This window comes from Takifugu rubripes, chromosome 1 (assembly GCF_901000725.2).
Source record: "Takifugu rubripes chromosome 1, fTakRub1.2, whole genome shotgun sequence".
Classification (NCBI taxonomy): Eukaryota; Metazoa; Chordata; class Actinopteri; order Tetraodontiformes; family Tetraodontidae; genus Takifugu; species Takifugu rubripes.
In genome coordinates, this window is record NC_042285.1 from 1,052,993 (window position 1) to 1,067,288 (window position 14,296).

The 14,296-nt window shown below is 51.9% G+C and overlaps 1 long non-coding RNA gene across 1 annotated transcript; it reads right to left on the reverse strand.

The window, feature by feature from the left end:
* Positions 1–3,731: 3,731 nt before the first annotated feature.
* On the reverse strand, positions 3,732–4,682 carry LOC115251402 (uncharacterized). The gene is made up of 4 exons (XR_003889948.1): positions 4,596–4,682; positions 4,097–4,486; positions 3,953–4,018; positions 3,732–3,885 (listed from the first exon to the last, which is right to left on the reverse strand). It is a non-coding gene; the product is annotated as an uncharacterized lncRNA (long non-coding RNA).
* Between the last annotated feature and the right edge of the window lie 9,614 nt (positions 4,683–14,296).

Here is a 14,296-nt window from a genome sequence, read left to right on the forward strand (position 1 = left end):
GGTGCGGATCACACCCGGCTAGATAAATGCTACACTGGAAGCTAAGTTTTAAAGTCAAAAGTTTGAAGCCTGGGTTGAAGCTCACTGCGCTAGCAGCCTTCCCGGCTTCCGATATTCTCGCTTTCTTTCCAATCAAGATGTAGCAGAGGTGCAGAGCGTTCTGGAGAGAACATTTCTAACGAGCAGAGTCAGATATGTAGCTCAGCCTGAGCCCATTAAGGCTTTTGAATGCCAGTTACAGGAAGCCAGTGGAGTCAAGTCATACGCTAGTGTAGCGCTGTTAACACCATTACGATGCTGCCGAGCTGAAACATTTTTAATTGGCTAATGGCACAAATGACACAGAGGCGCTAGCCGCTCTCCAAGCATGGGCGAATTCCACCACGCGACAGCGCTGGAAGTGCACAATTTTGCTGAGCAGCTTTTCACTGAAACTGCTCGTTTGTGTCTTCACGTTATGTAAATCAACTGGCCACGTTTAGGGCTTTAAACACCAGATTTTGACCCCCCCCCTCCACTCCGAAACACCCACTGCTGTAGCAGAAATGCTAATTCCTGCCTCTGTTTTGACTTGTAAAGCGTCGGTGGCTTTCATCTGATGGCTGCAAACCGCAGGTGGATTCCACATGACAACCTGCCGAGGGAAGCACGATCAAATGTAAATCAAGAGCCGAACGAACCCGTCAAGCCGCTACTACTCGCCGAATTCCTCATTTTCATCTCGCGCGGCTACACGGTAGCTCGGGCTGTCGCAGGCTTGTTAGCGGGCAACTCCGTGGTTTTACACAGGCAAACACAAACGTGGGCCATTACTGTACCAACCAGGACGCTCAGTGGGGGGGCGCTTGCTGCTGCTGTTGACAGATCTGACTAAGCAAAGAAAAACTCCACAATTAGCGATCGGATTCAAACGACGGCAGAGAAAAACGCGTCACCTTTAAAAGGCTAGAACAGAAAGAAAACTACAGCTGGTTAGCAGAGCGCACACGTCCTCTTTGCTAAAGGCCACCCTCACTTTGAGTTTCTTCTTCAACCACCCACCACGTCCGTCTGTAGCCGGCCTCCACGCTAACAAACGGGGGCTGCAGACATGAAATGAGTCCCAAACAGCTGAAAGAAACAACAACCGTGGATTAGCCGTGTTTGTGTTTTCTCCAGTGTTTGCTTCATTCTGCAGTCCTAAGTACAGAAAAGTAATTGGGTTCAGATTATTCTCCGAAAGGCAAACACGATTTGTCCCGCGCTAAAAAACCAGCCGGGGCGAAGCTGGGGACCGTGTGCAAATGTAATTCCACGTGCTCCGGGGGGAGTTGAATAAGGCTGTTGATGGCAGCGGTGCATGAGAGCACCGTGCCACCGTTTCTTGGAGGGGGGGGGGGTTACAATTTAGAGGGCGGAACAGATGGACGGGCAGAAATCAAACATCTGCTGTAATCAATTCAGCTGGAGAGTTCATCAGGAGCCCGTGTGAGAGGCTGGAGTCAAAAGGGAAAAAGCTCCGAACGTGCTGCTCCCCATAAAAACCTCTCCAAAGCAAATAATTAAAAACAGCAGAGCGGGTTAGCGCGCGGGGCGACACCGTCACGCTAAAACCGGTTTCTCCTCGTTGGCACTTCGTGTGCCAGAAGTGGAAACGGGAATTAGAATTATTTTTTTGCCCGGAGAGCAGCATTCTGGATCCGGATCTACTTTGATCCACTGACCTTCTTCTGTCTCACACACGGTCGCCGGCGGGTTCTGGTTCCGACCGTGACTCCATTCAGGCTCTGCAGTTCGGTCTCATTCTTCTTACAAGTCTCGGAACACATAGAGATGAAGGAACAGGACAAATTCGACGGGAACGGATCAAGAGAAGCGACCTGGAATGCGAGAAGGTTTGGGACCAAGTTTTGTCCACACCTCTGTCCTTGAGTGTGGCCCGAGGAATCTTCCACTCTTGTGATGGAACTCCAGAACATCCAGAACCTGCTGGCTGACTCCGGTCAGTCTGCAGGTCAGGAACTGGGATGATCCATGCTCCAACTTCAGGTGATGGTCATGAACAACTGCCCGGGATTCATCCGTGGAGAGAACAACTCCCCGCTGCCGGCGCCATGGAGCGAGAGCAGTTACCTGCTCATCTGAGGTTCCTGCAGTCAAGTTGAGACCAGACGAGCTTCCCTCAGATGGTTTCTAATGATCTCGGAGGTGGACGCTGAGATCCGGTGTGGTTACTGGTGGTCTGCGGTGACGAAGCCAGGAGGAAGTTCTCTGAAACAGCTTTGGGGACGGCCGGTGGTAGAGAGATGCTTCACAAGCAGCAGCTCTGGTGGACGTTCCTGCAGTCATCATGCCGCCTTCACGCTCCCTCAAAACTTGGGACGTCTGCGGTTGTGCTGGGGGCCAAAACTGGTGCCCTGCTGTGCCGTCACCACGCTGACTCGGCAAAGGAGAAAAGCTGACCGACAAACATCTAGACTGGTTTGGGACCAACCTGGTCCTTCTACGTGCCTAGCAACAGTCTGACAAACATCTAGACAGATTTGGGACCAACCTGGTCCTTCTATGTACCTAGCAACAGTCTGACAAACATCTAGACAGATTTGGGACCAACCTGGTCCTTCTATGTGCCTAGCAACAGTCTGACAAACATCTAGGCTGATTTGGGACCAACCTGGTCCTTCTATGTGCCTAGCAACAGTCTGACAAACATCTAGACTGGTTTGGGACCAACCTGGCCCTTCTACGTGCCTAGCAACAGTCTGACAAACATCTAGGCTGATTTGGGACCAACCTGGTCCTTCTACGTGCCTAGCAACAGTCTGACAAACATCTAGACAGATGTGGGACCAACCTGGTCCTTCTATGTGCCTAGTAACAGTCTGACAAACATCTAGGCTGATTTGGGACCAACCTGGTCCTTCTATGTGCCTAGCAACAGTCTGACAAAGATTTAGACTGGTTTGGGACCAACCTGGCCCTTCTATGTGCCTAGCAACAGTCTCTTACAAACATCTAGACTGGTTTGGGACCAACCTGGTCCTTCTATGTACCTAGCAACAGTCTGACAAACATCTAGCCAGATTTGGGACCAACCTGGTCCTTCTATGTGCCTAGCAACAGTCTGACAAAGATTTAGACTGGTTTGGGACCAACCTGGCCCTTCTATGTGCCTAGCAACAGTCTGACAAACATCTAGACTGGTTTGGGACCAACCTGGTCCTTCTATGTGCCTAGCAACAGTCTGACAAACATCTAGACAGATTTGGAACCAACCTGGCCCTTCTATGTGCCTAGCAACAGTCTGACAAACATCTAGACTGGTTTGGGACCAACCTGGTCCTTCTATGTGCCCAGCAACAGTCTCTTACAAACATCTAGACAGATTTGGAACCAACCTGGCCCTTCTATGTGCCTAGCAACAATCAGAGTTCAGCTTTTGAAAGATGGAATCAAAAACAAAAGAGCTGAATTTTATTTCCGCTCAGTGTCTGAATCATTCAGAGCTTCTGCTGTGGAAATAACCATCCTGACGAATCCTGGCGTCACAAAAGCCCACAGTCCTTGAGAGGAGAACGTGTCTAGTGGTTCCATTGGTCCACGGCTGGAACCTTGGCTCCAGCACCCTGCTGTAGATCTAACTGGATCCCCTCCTCCTCCTCCCACATCCTGTTTCTTTGCTCATGACGGATGGACCAAAGCCCGTCGACTAAACGATACAAAAGAATCACGACAATCTCTTTTGCGTTGGAGGGATTCTTTAATTAATTCCTGACCTCTCTGGCAGCCGGATTCATTCCGAGGATCCTGTTTTTGCCTCCACGCCACCGGCCTTGGGCTCAGCTCGCTCAACTTTTGTGCAAAGCTTTGCAGAGGAGAGATGCTCGTCCTTCGCCTCACACTCGCCTCCACAACAAAAAGAGCATACATAAGAGCCAAATGACTGCTAATGCCGCTAAGTTAATTAAATCACCTTGAAAACTGTTTCCACAGCGAGATCTAAATCTCCTGACGTTCCGGCTGCCTGCAGGGTTCTCTTCTGTTTTTAATGCTTGATAGTTCAGTTTTTATCTCGTATGTTCGGTTCTGCTCCCTCACCTGTCTCACTTCCTCTCACCTGTGCTTCGCTGACCCCTCCCACTTCGCTGTAACTCCTCCCACTTCGCTGTCAATCAAAGCAGCGTCCGGAATCTAGCTGTGCTTGAACTGATCTGGTGTCCAGGATCATTTTCCAGGCTCATCCAGACCTCCAGGGACCCTTCAGGTGTCAGAACCTGCCGCATAAATGCCGCTCATCCCTTATATTTGTTACTGCTGCGTTATTCATGTCTGCCGCCGTTGCCATGGTGACGCGTCGCAGGATGGCAGACGGGCTTGAGCAGCACCGACGTCGTCTCTCGTGCACGCCGCGGAGTCACTCCCAGACTCCATTAGCGTTCGCTAGTGTCACGTCGACCAAATGCGGCTTCACGAATATTGTTTTTCCTGGAGGGAAGGGCAGGCAAATCTGAAAGCAATGAGGGAGAAGATGAATTCGTCTTTTAGATGTCGTAAAACGCGGAGAACGATGCGAAGAGCCGGTTTTACAGCTGCCGACCTGCTCATTAAACACCCACTTGGGTTTTATGCGATTTATGCGCGGCTCCGAGGGGCCGCAGACGCCGTCTCCCCGCATCTTAATGTCCCTTGTAGCTTTTACTTCCAGTAAAAAACACTAATGTTTGCTTAATTGACCCAATCAACAAGACGCAGTCTCACCCCCCCTCCTCCACACACACGAGCTTTGATCTGCGTCGGCTTTGATCCACGTCTGCTGCTTCCGTCTCTCTGGATTTAGCGGCTCTGCGCTGTCACCGTCTCCCACGTCACGCTCGCGTCCCTCAGCAGAGCGCCTCGCGGGGACGGGGCGGCGTCCCCCCCCCCCCCCCCCCGTTAGTCCAGCAGTGGGCCTCATTGTCCCGCTGCACACCCGTTACCCCATCAAAGAGAAGCACGCGCCTTCAGGCACACGCGCGTTTACGCTCCTTCATGGCTTCGTGTTGACGTTTCATTTTCAACCGTGTCGTATTCACGCCGCCCAACTGTCACATGATACCGAACGTCCCTCTGAGCCACGCTCGGCTTGGGAATAATGACATCTCCCAAAACGCCGTTTTCAATTACCGCCACTCTAAATTGCCCGGGAACCCAATATCGCTCTCTCGCCTCCCCCAACTTCAAAATTCCCCATTCCAAGAATGGCCTCCGGGGCTGAAGCTCATCAGCTCTAAAGGAAACAGCAGCTCATTCCCCACCGGTAACCGAACAAGTCCTGCCTGCGGTTAAATGAGCAGGTGGGGAGTTTGAAACAACCAACACGTTCTTCCCGATGAAGCTCGATCCAAGAGCCTCGGATTCAACGCTAACGTCTGTGTCGGACTAATCCAGTGGCTTCGTTATTGAATTAAAACAAAGCAGCGATGGAACGAGGGGAGAGCTCATAACGAGGAGTTTGACCTTTACTCTCGAGAGCGTGCGCTTAACATGAAATGAGCTGCGTTCACAAACGCTCTGCTCTCCAGACGTTCCGCCGTGTCCACAGGAAGGTCACAGACGCGGGAACGCTCCTAACTGGAAAGACTTTTGAGGTGGAGGCTGATCTTGATGCTGGTGGCCCACAGCTGCTGCAGATGCAAGAGGGAATCAGATGGTTGTGGGATTCCAGACGGAACGTCGGGGGTCTTGGACGCTCAGGAGCTTCACACAAAGGGTCCACGCCTGATCCGTGGGAAAGGTTTGAAGGCTTCCAGCTGGGGTTGGGAAAGGACACCAACCAGGAACGGTCCCGCTCTCCGGGTCCAGTCTTTGGATATAAGAAGGTCCGAGTTCCAGAGTTGAACTCGTCCTGGTTCTTCCTCACCGAGAAGAGGCCGTGTATACGGATACACGGAACAACTTTCCACCATGGGAACCAGGCTGCACTTTCTACGGTTCTGTGAGTGTGTGTGTGTGTGTGTGTGCGTGTGTGTGTGTGTGTGTGTGAGTCTGTGTGTGTGAGTGTGTGTGGTGGACGGGAATGTCTTGTCAGAGCCAGAGCAGCGTCTCTCATCAGAGCCGTGCATGTGTGACAGCATAATGGGGTCTGAGACACGGTCCACTCTCCAGGCGGAGGGATGGCGCGCGGCGCCGGCATTCCCGGCGCTCCCAGTAATGGCTTCCCCGCCTGCAGCCCGGCTGCTTTGTGGCCTCACAACCCCATTTGCGCGACGCCTCGATATTAAAAGAGGCCGCACTTGCTGGCGCGCCGGCGGCCGTGATGGAGGGACGGCCTGCAGCAAACAGATGATGCGCGCGGCGTGAGGACGCGATAAGCCCAGCCTCCCCCCCCCCCCCCCGCGCGAGCTCCGCAATTACGTGTTTCCAAATGCAGATTGATGGGAAGGTTGGGAGGACGGATGAAAGCGAGGAACACAAAACCTTTTTCAGCCCACAGCTTCAGAAGCGCGAGGCAGCAACCTGCAGTCCACCGGTCAGGACTCCGAATCCTCGCGGGGCTTTTAAACTGTAAATATGGTTCTTCATCGGTGTTGGCGCCCTGCCCGAGTGCCCTTGGGCAACAGGCAGGTTCACCCGGAACGAGACACCGGCTCATCAGTGCGAGACAATAACGGCGGAGGCTGTTTTTGCTGCTGATCTTTGTCCCTCTCTAAGCTGGTTTTCTTCTCCTCGCACTCTTTTCCCATAAAAAAATAAACACAACAGTTTTGTAGCTCTGCCCGCGCGGCTCTGATGCTACACACGCGCACACAAAGCGAGCACGGCGACAGAAACATGACAGTTATCTCTGAATTATGTGATAACACATCCGATTATACAGAGCGTCAATCAGCCGAGGCGCAGCGGGGATGCGGCTGGAGCAGGCGTGACGGCCGGCGGTGCGCACGCACGCACGCGCGCGCGCGCTGTTGTGACGCGTCTGCTTTGTTTTGATGGAGCGGAGCGTGGACACACTGTAAGCACTTGTTTCCCTCCCCCGACAGAACAAATTAAGATCATGTAACTGACAAAAAGGCCGAACGCTTCGGACCAGCAGAACGTAAAACACCCTTAAACCCAGCCTGTTTTAAGGACGCTGTCACGGGACGCGTCAGCGCACGCGCGCCGGCATGAATATGGAGGGACTTGGACCAACCGTCCACACACACACACACGCGCGCGCACACACGGGGATGGATTTTTGTGTCTGCTGCTGTGCGTCAGTGGGACTCTGTGCAAATGCACTAATCGCTATTACACCGATAAAAAAACCTCCATTCCTCGCTTAGCAAAGCAGCACCAGGGCCCATTTGACCAAAATGAATAGAAAAGAATGATTTATTTCGTGACTGAGCCTAATAAAAATGCCGCGTGCGGCGCAATTTAGCCTCAGATTTACGCCCTGTGCAGTGGCTGCGGCTAATCTGCGGATACTCTAATTAATATTTGAGCTCCCACTGATAGCTCTGGGGCACGTGCGGAGAGCGTCCCCGGGGTAATCTGGGGTTAAGACTGGAGTCCCGATTGGATGGAAGTGACGTCAGCACATCCCAGTTCAGCTGCTGGACTCTGACAAGAGCCAGCTAGCATCTTTTGGTAGCTCCATAACCTGTTTGTGATCGTACATGACACAGATAAAAGGATTGATGATGGACCCATGAGCGGCCGCACAGGATAAAACCAGTTAAAACCAGTTTGTTCAGAGGGAACAAAGCCAAACTTGCGTTTGTGTGTGTTTGTGTGCTGACATTGAATTTAGGTCATTGTTTTAATTTAGGAAAATAGCTGGTGGTGCAAAAGATTAATACCATTGTACCGTCACAGAAGAAGAACCGGGAGGCAAAAGAACTGTAGCTCCTGATAAGTGTGTGAAATTAAATGGCAATTTTAATTGTGTTTATTTGGTTTTCAGTCATTTCTGCAGCTTCAGGTGAGGCTGAAATGTGCGATTTCTGCTTTTTTTGTGATGATCCGACCTTCTTTGATGAGATTTAACGGTGTGTACTTTATCTCTTTTTGGCGCTTGACAGTCGGCGCCGACACACGTGGGCTCAGACGCTGACGGAACCGGTGACATTTATTCAGCACGAGAAAATACAGAGTCTGCTGGGTGTTGGGACCCGTGGGGGTCAAAGCCAAAATGTCAGCGCGACTCAGGCAAACACGGGAAAATCCGATGGAACCGGGCAAAGGCAGAGGGAGAAATTCCTTGGATTTCAACCTGAACCAGGATTCAGACGCGGAACCTCTTTTATCCGGAAACCGATTGGAGAGTTTAGTTTTGGAGCTCGTTAATTGAGCGAGGAATGCAATTAAAAGCAGGACAGCGTCGCTAGCGGGGTCGGTCCTGGAGAGCAGCTCATTTCCATGGCGGTGGGTGACCCGGTTCCCCTTGATGGATCATCCAAAGCTCTTACTGCCTCCTGGCTGAGAGCTTCTCAACATTCCGCGGCTAAAGAATTGTCAGTTATTTGCTGCGAGTGGGCGGCTGGGACGTGATTACAGTGCTGCTGCTTGAGGACAGCAAGCGTTCTGGGCTGAGAGGACCCATCTGGGAGACCTTTTCTGGACCCTCTCAGCACCGGCAGGCAGGCAGCATCTGCTGGGAAACAGAATTCCAAACCATCGATTCTGGCAGGCAAAGTCCACCGGCAGTGACGCCGCTCGCGTGCTCCTGAGGCGCAGCACGTTGAGCTAACACCTCAGACGGAGCGGGAGCCAGAGGCGCTCCCACATCAGCCGTTTCACTCCACGGATCAATAAATGTAAATAAACCGCGTCGGCCCGCGACTGAGGTCGGCGCCCGCCGCTCGCCGGCCTCGGGTCACCCAGCTCGGTGGCTCTGCTCGGAGGAGCCCGACACCTAAGCTGCCGTGACTTGGGGACGTGACAAAGGATCCCGAGAGCTGAAGCTGCAGCCACTGACAACACGACCTGGGGGGGGGGGGGGGGGAAGCGTAATCCCCATCACAGCTTCTGGATCATGAACATCATTGGATGAAGCTGCCCCCACAGTCCTGCTGTGATGGAGAGCTTCACTTCCTTCCTGTCTCTCACCGTCTCAGCCCCCCACCCCCCCTCCTTCCAAAACACCTTTAAATCAGGGATTCACATCTGGATCCAGGTGCTGTTGACCCAAACAAAATGGTGCAAAGTTTTGAGGCCCTCAACACGTGGAGGCCCGGCCTGAAAAATGAGCTGACATTTGCAAACAGGCAGAATGACGAAGTCAGTGTGAAGGTTCAGGGGAAGTTTTCATTACTTTTCTTTGGGGGGGGGGGGGGGCTGAGTGTGGGGCTGAATAAGCCAATATTATGTGCAGAACACACAGGAGCTCCCCCACCAGGAGGAAGCTCCCATTGTGACTCCACACACCAGGACATTAAATATCCTAAATTCCTCTTCCTATTAAGAATTTTTCTGTTTTTAAAGATACGTTTTTACCCAAGATTTGGCTAAGTTGAATTCACCCAAAGTTCCTCTGACGCTCTCCCAGGTCCCCCAACAATAACCCCCCCCCTTCCCCTTTTATTCATTCCTTCCATCCACGCATGCAGCAGATGTTTACACCCGAAGTTCTTGTGGGACCTTTTAGGATGATGCCTTGAAAACCAGCCATTTCTAATTAAGCGCAGGATTCAAATGAAGGAGCAAACAGAGAAGGACTCAAACTGTCGTTAGTGGCTCCTGTTGGACCTGGCGGCGAGCCCCCGGTCCCTCATTAAACACACATCCCAAACCCACAATCTGACAAAACTAACCAAAGAGTGTGTGTGAGTGAAGCAGTGCATGTGTAGGTACTAATGTATGCATGGAGGTGCGCTTCCTGGCCCTGTGTGTGTGTGTGTGTGTGTGTGTGTGTGTGTGTGTGTGTGTGTGTGTGTGTGTGTGTGCACCTGCCTGTGAGAACAGGCGGAATCTCATTTACGGTCCGCGGGGTCACTTATTGACTGAATCAAAGCCCCTGACGGGGGCCGGTCCGGATGGAGGCTTAACCAGATTACTGTTATATATGGCAGCGGTAACGGAGCCTCCCTGGAGGACCTGCTGCTGCTGCTGATCTGGGCCCAGGTTCCAGAGAAATGCCTCACATTTTGCTCACAGTCGTTCCACTGGGGAACTCCAGATGCATTAACGCGGCCCAGGATCAATCAGTCCAGGCTGTCTCTGCCGGGCCAGCACCTCCTCACAGCCATCCCTCACAGGACGACGCCGGGGGGGCGCTCATCTCCTGCAGCAGGTGGAGACATCTCTGGATCTCTCAGGGTTCTGCTCATCTCCAGCAGCAGGTGGAGACGTCTCTGGATCTCTCAGGGTTCTGCTCACCTCCAGCAGCAGGTGGAGACGTCTCTGGATCTCTCAGGGTTCTGCTCATCTCCAGCAGCAGGTGGAGGCGTCTCTGGATCTCTCAGGGTTCTGCTCATCTCCAGCAGCAGGTGGAGACATCTCTGGATCTCTCAGGGTTCTGCTCATCTCCAGCAGCAGGTGGAGGCATCTCTGGATCTCTCAGGGTTCTGCTCACCTCCGGCAGCAGGTGGAGACATCTCTGGATCTCTCAGGGTTCTGCTCACCTCCGGCGCTCCTCCAGTTTACAGCGGAGGAGATAAAGTTTGACGGAGGTGGGAGAAGGGACACTCGCATTAGCAAACACGGCGCCGCCACACTCGCTTTGATTAATGGACCTCTCTGCGTTGTGAGTGACGAATGATGGGAAGGCTGGACGGCTCGTTCATCACTGTCGGCCGTGGCGTGCTGCTGCGGCGTTCCCAGTCCAGCACTCGTTCCCACCTGGTGCAGGAGCTCATTGGGAGAAGAGTGAAGGAGGCTCGAGGTGATAAGCGATTGTGGCCCGCGGTCACGGCCGCAGCTACAGTGGTGGAGGCTAAGCAAGATTTACTGTGTGATTATCTGATGCTGGAACCAACAATTACCGCCCCATTGAAATTCATTTGGACGAAGGAAATGAGAGGAACGATAAGAGTCTTCGTCTGGAACTGGCAGATACAACAACGTTGTTTGTATCGCAGTCAGAGGCTCCACTGGGCCCCTCATTAAACACACACTGAGAACTGGCCTGCTCTCTCCTTTGGCCTGCTTATGTGCCACCAGTCAAAGAGTTCGGTGCTCATTTTGACTGTATTTAGGTTCTTGTGCTTTTGTCTGTCCTTGCTGGACTTCTTAGGGTTTTAGAGGATGGTAACATCATCAAAAATGAGCTCAAGCTCATTCAACAACATGTGCATATATATGTGCATATGTATATCCTGCATCCTGTCTCACATTATTTGCACTTAGACCTTTAGCTGCTGTATTGATGTAAATAGAGGAAAGGATCTTTACACAGGAGCAACCTGCAGATGATGGTTTGCCACTGTAGTTCCCACGCCGGGCCGCTAGTGGGCGGTGTTTCATAAACATGCACACAGACGCTTCCTTTAGACAGGTGACAGGTGAAGACGTATAAATGCACCTCAATCATCCAGGTGATGGTGTAATGGCAAACACCCCCAGGAGTCATTTTTTTTGCTCCTAAATGCCTTTTTGGGCGCTAAAAGTGCCATTTCCATGTTAAATAATGGCTGAAACGTGACTGAAGTGTCCTGGTTTCACCTGAAAGGCGCAGCACAGAGGCGGAAAGAGCAGAAACAATGATTCACAAACGGCGCACAAACACACAACTGGGAGGCTGGAGCGATGAGAAATCATCTCCTCTTTAGCGCGCGGATATGAGCTGACTTCAGCCTCAATGTGCATCACTTGACAGCATCCTTCCAGGTCCGGGCTGGTGATTTCCCCAATGAAATATCCTTCAGACCAAAGCGCCGCTCTCTGATGGATGGCGAGCGGACAGCTGTCGCCAGGCCAGAGGACAACGGGGCCACAAGCACCCGTCAGAGACACGCCTAATTCCCAGGTCTTATTTTGTCAATAAACAGCAGCCAGTGGCACTCAATTAGAGGACTTTATTGACTCGGCTGCCTGGCCTGTGTCAGATGTCAGCGGGAGACGCAGCTTGACGCCCGGCTTTGACACTCTGAGATTACAGAAAATAGAAAAATCAAAAGAACATTGGAGGAGCAAAGTAAATAAAAGAAGAGAAGGAGGGTATTAGGGGGTGACGGTGAGTGGGCTCCAGCAGCCATCGACTCGCAGATGACAGCCGGCTTTTTCTCCCGGCTCCTTTATGTTTATTCATGCCAGATGAAACCGATCCTCCTCCTTGTCTCTTTTCTCGACAGCAGCGAAAAAAGGAAAAATCCTCCAGCGTTTGTTTTCACTCATCCTTCCTGCGACGCGTCGTCCTTTTGTTCCGTTTCGCCACTGAATCATCCGGTTTTTCTCCCGGAGAGGCAGAAACAAACATTTTCCCTCCGCAGCCAAGAACCCAGAACAATCGCTCTCCTCCTTTGGTTTTTAATTTTTTGAAAGACGCTTATTTAACGCCATTGTTTTCCCATTCTTTGTCCCCTTCTGTATCTTTTGAAGACACTGTTGGGAGTTAGACTGAAATCAGCACTTAAGATGGGAGGAGTTTTGCTTTAGAACATTATATAAACTCTCTTGTGACTCCGAGGATGAGAGGTTACTATGGAAACAAGGCCTGCGCTCTTAATCCAAAAGCCTCGGACTCATTACCCTTCAGCTCGGACCTCCATCTTTAGCTCCAGCAGATGCAGGTTTGCGCCTCCACCACGAGACGAAGAAGCTGGTGGAGGAACATCAACATTCGTTAACAGTTGTTAAGGAGGAGGATCAATTTAGGGAGGATCACTTATCTCCATAATCTCGTCTGTCCGCCTTCGTTGTTGCCTTTGTGCCGCAGATGAGATAAAACCAACGTTCTCTGATCCCTCAAAGGACCAAATGATGTTAATTGAAACGAGTTTTCAGAAAAAAAAAAGTTTGACGTCTCTGGATTCCCAAGCCGGAGTTGTGAGGCAGCGACGGAATCCCGGCTGTGCACAGACGGCTCCGCGTTCCCTCCCAGATACCGTCAATATGCTGGAGGAGATAGACGGAACAAAGCTCCGAACTGGGCGCGCTCCAGACGTCCTGGTGGCCTCGCACGGGGAGTTATTCTTTGAGAGTATTAGGCAAACAATTAAAGCGCACGCACGCGCCAGAGTCGCGAATGAGCGTCCGCCGCGGCCAAGTGGCCGTTCTCGGTGCCAAGCACAACTAATTATGGGGCGAGTTTGGCGAGCACGCTCAAATGATTTATGCTAATGAGGACGACAATAAACCCTCTGTTGTCCAATGTGGGTCCAGCCGTGTCAATGTTCCCGCCCGCTCTGTGGCTGAAGAGGACGTTTCATCTTCTCCACGCTCTCGTCTCCCGAGACCTTCGAAATTTACCAGGACGCTGCTGAGAAGTTTGGCTCCGGTTCCCCGTCAGCCTGGCGTCTGCGTCCGACCGCCACTCACGCGGATCTGAAATCCACGTCCGCTGCCAATCGAAGAGAAAAGGAGCCGAGACGGCGTCGCGGGACTGGATCTGTGCTGCTTTACACCGTGCTTCCTCTTGATTTCAGCGCTTTTCTTTCATCTTCTCCACTGGACTTTTCTTTGGAGAGATTGTGGGTTCCTGACTGTAATTAATCTTTCCAGCCCTTTTCTGTCACCTGTGTTTCCGAGGTTTTAGGAGCCGGCTGCTTCTCTGTTTCCTCCCTTTTGTTCCTCTGATGGGAGCTTTTCTTGGTTCTCCTTGTTCAGCCTCTTTGATCCTCTCTGCTCTGAACAGAGTTGAATTGAAGTGTGGATGTGATGCGTTTCACACGCTCCTTGTTTCAGGATGACCTCCGTGTGAACATGGCGACGCTGCTGCAGCCAGACGGAGCCTCGAACACAACTAACACAAATAGGACAAAAAGCCTGCGCACAGACGACGTTTGTGGAATATTCGGCTGTGGTGTAAGCAGATTAGTGGTGAAATCGTCTCAGAATAAGAGCGACAGAACACGTTAATTAACAGCGACGGCTGCAGTGATCTCATCACTTTTGGACCCCTCAGTAACGAGATGAGGGATTACAAAATTGAAGTTCCCTAATCCCTGAAATCCTCTGTTGTTTAAAAGTTTCCACTCGGATTCTGTGGCGGCGCGACGCCCCCGAGGAAGGTGGCCGGAGCGCCAAAAAATGGGAAAAATGTGACTCCGAGAGCCGAACTCCAGCCTTGTCGAACGTGTTGAGTCTTCTTTTAAATGTTAGCCACGGGCACAGTTGACATTTCGGGATCATCTGGTGCTGTTTGTTGGAGTGTTCGAGGCCCTTCGGGGAGCCGCTGTTTGCCATCGCCGGTCTA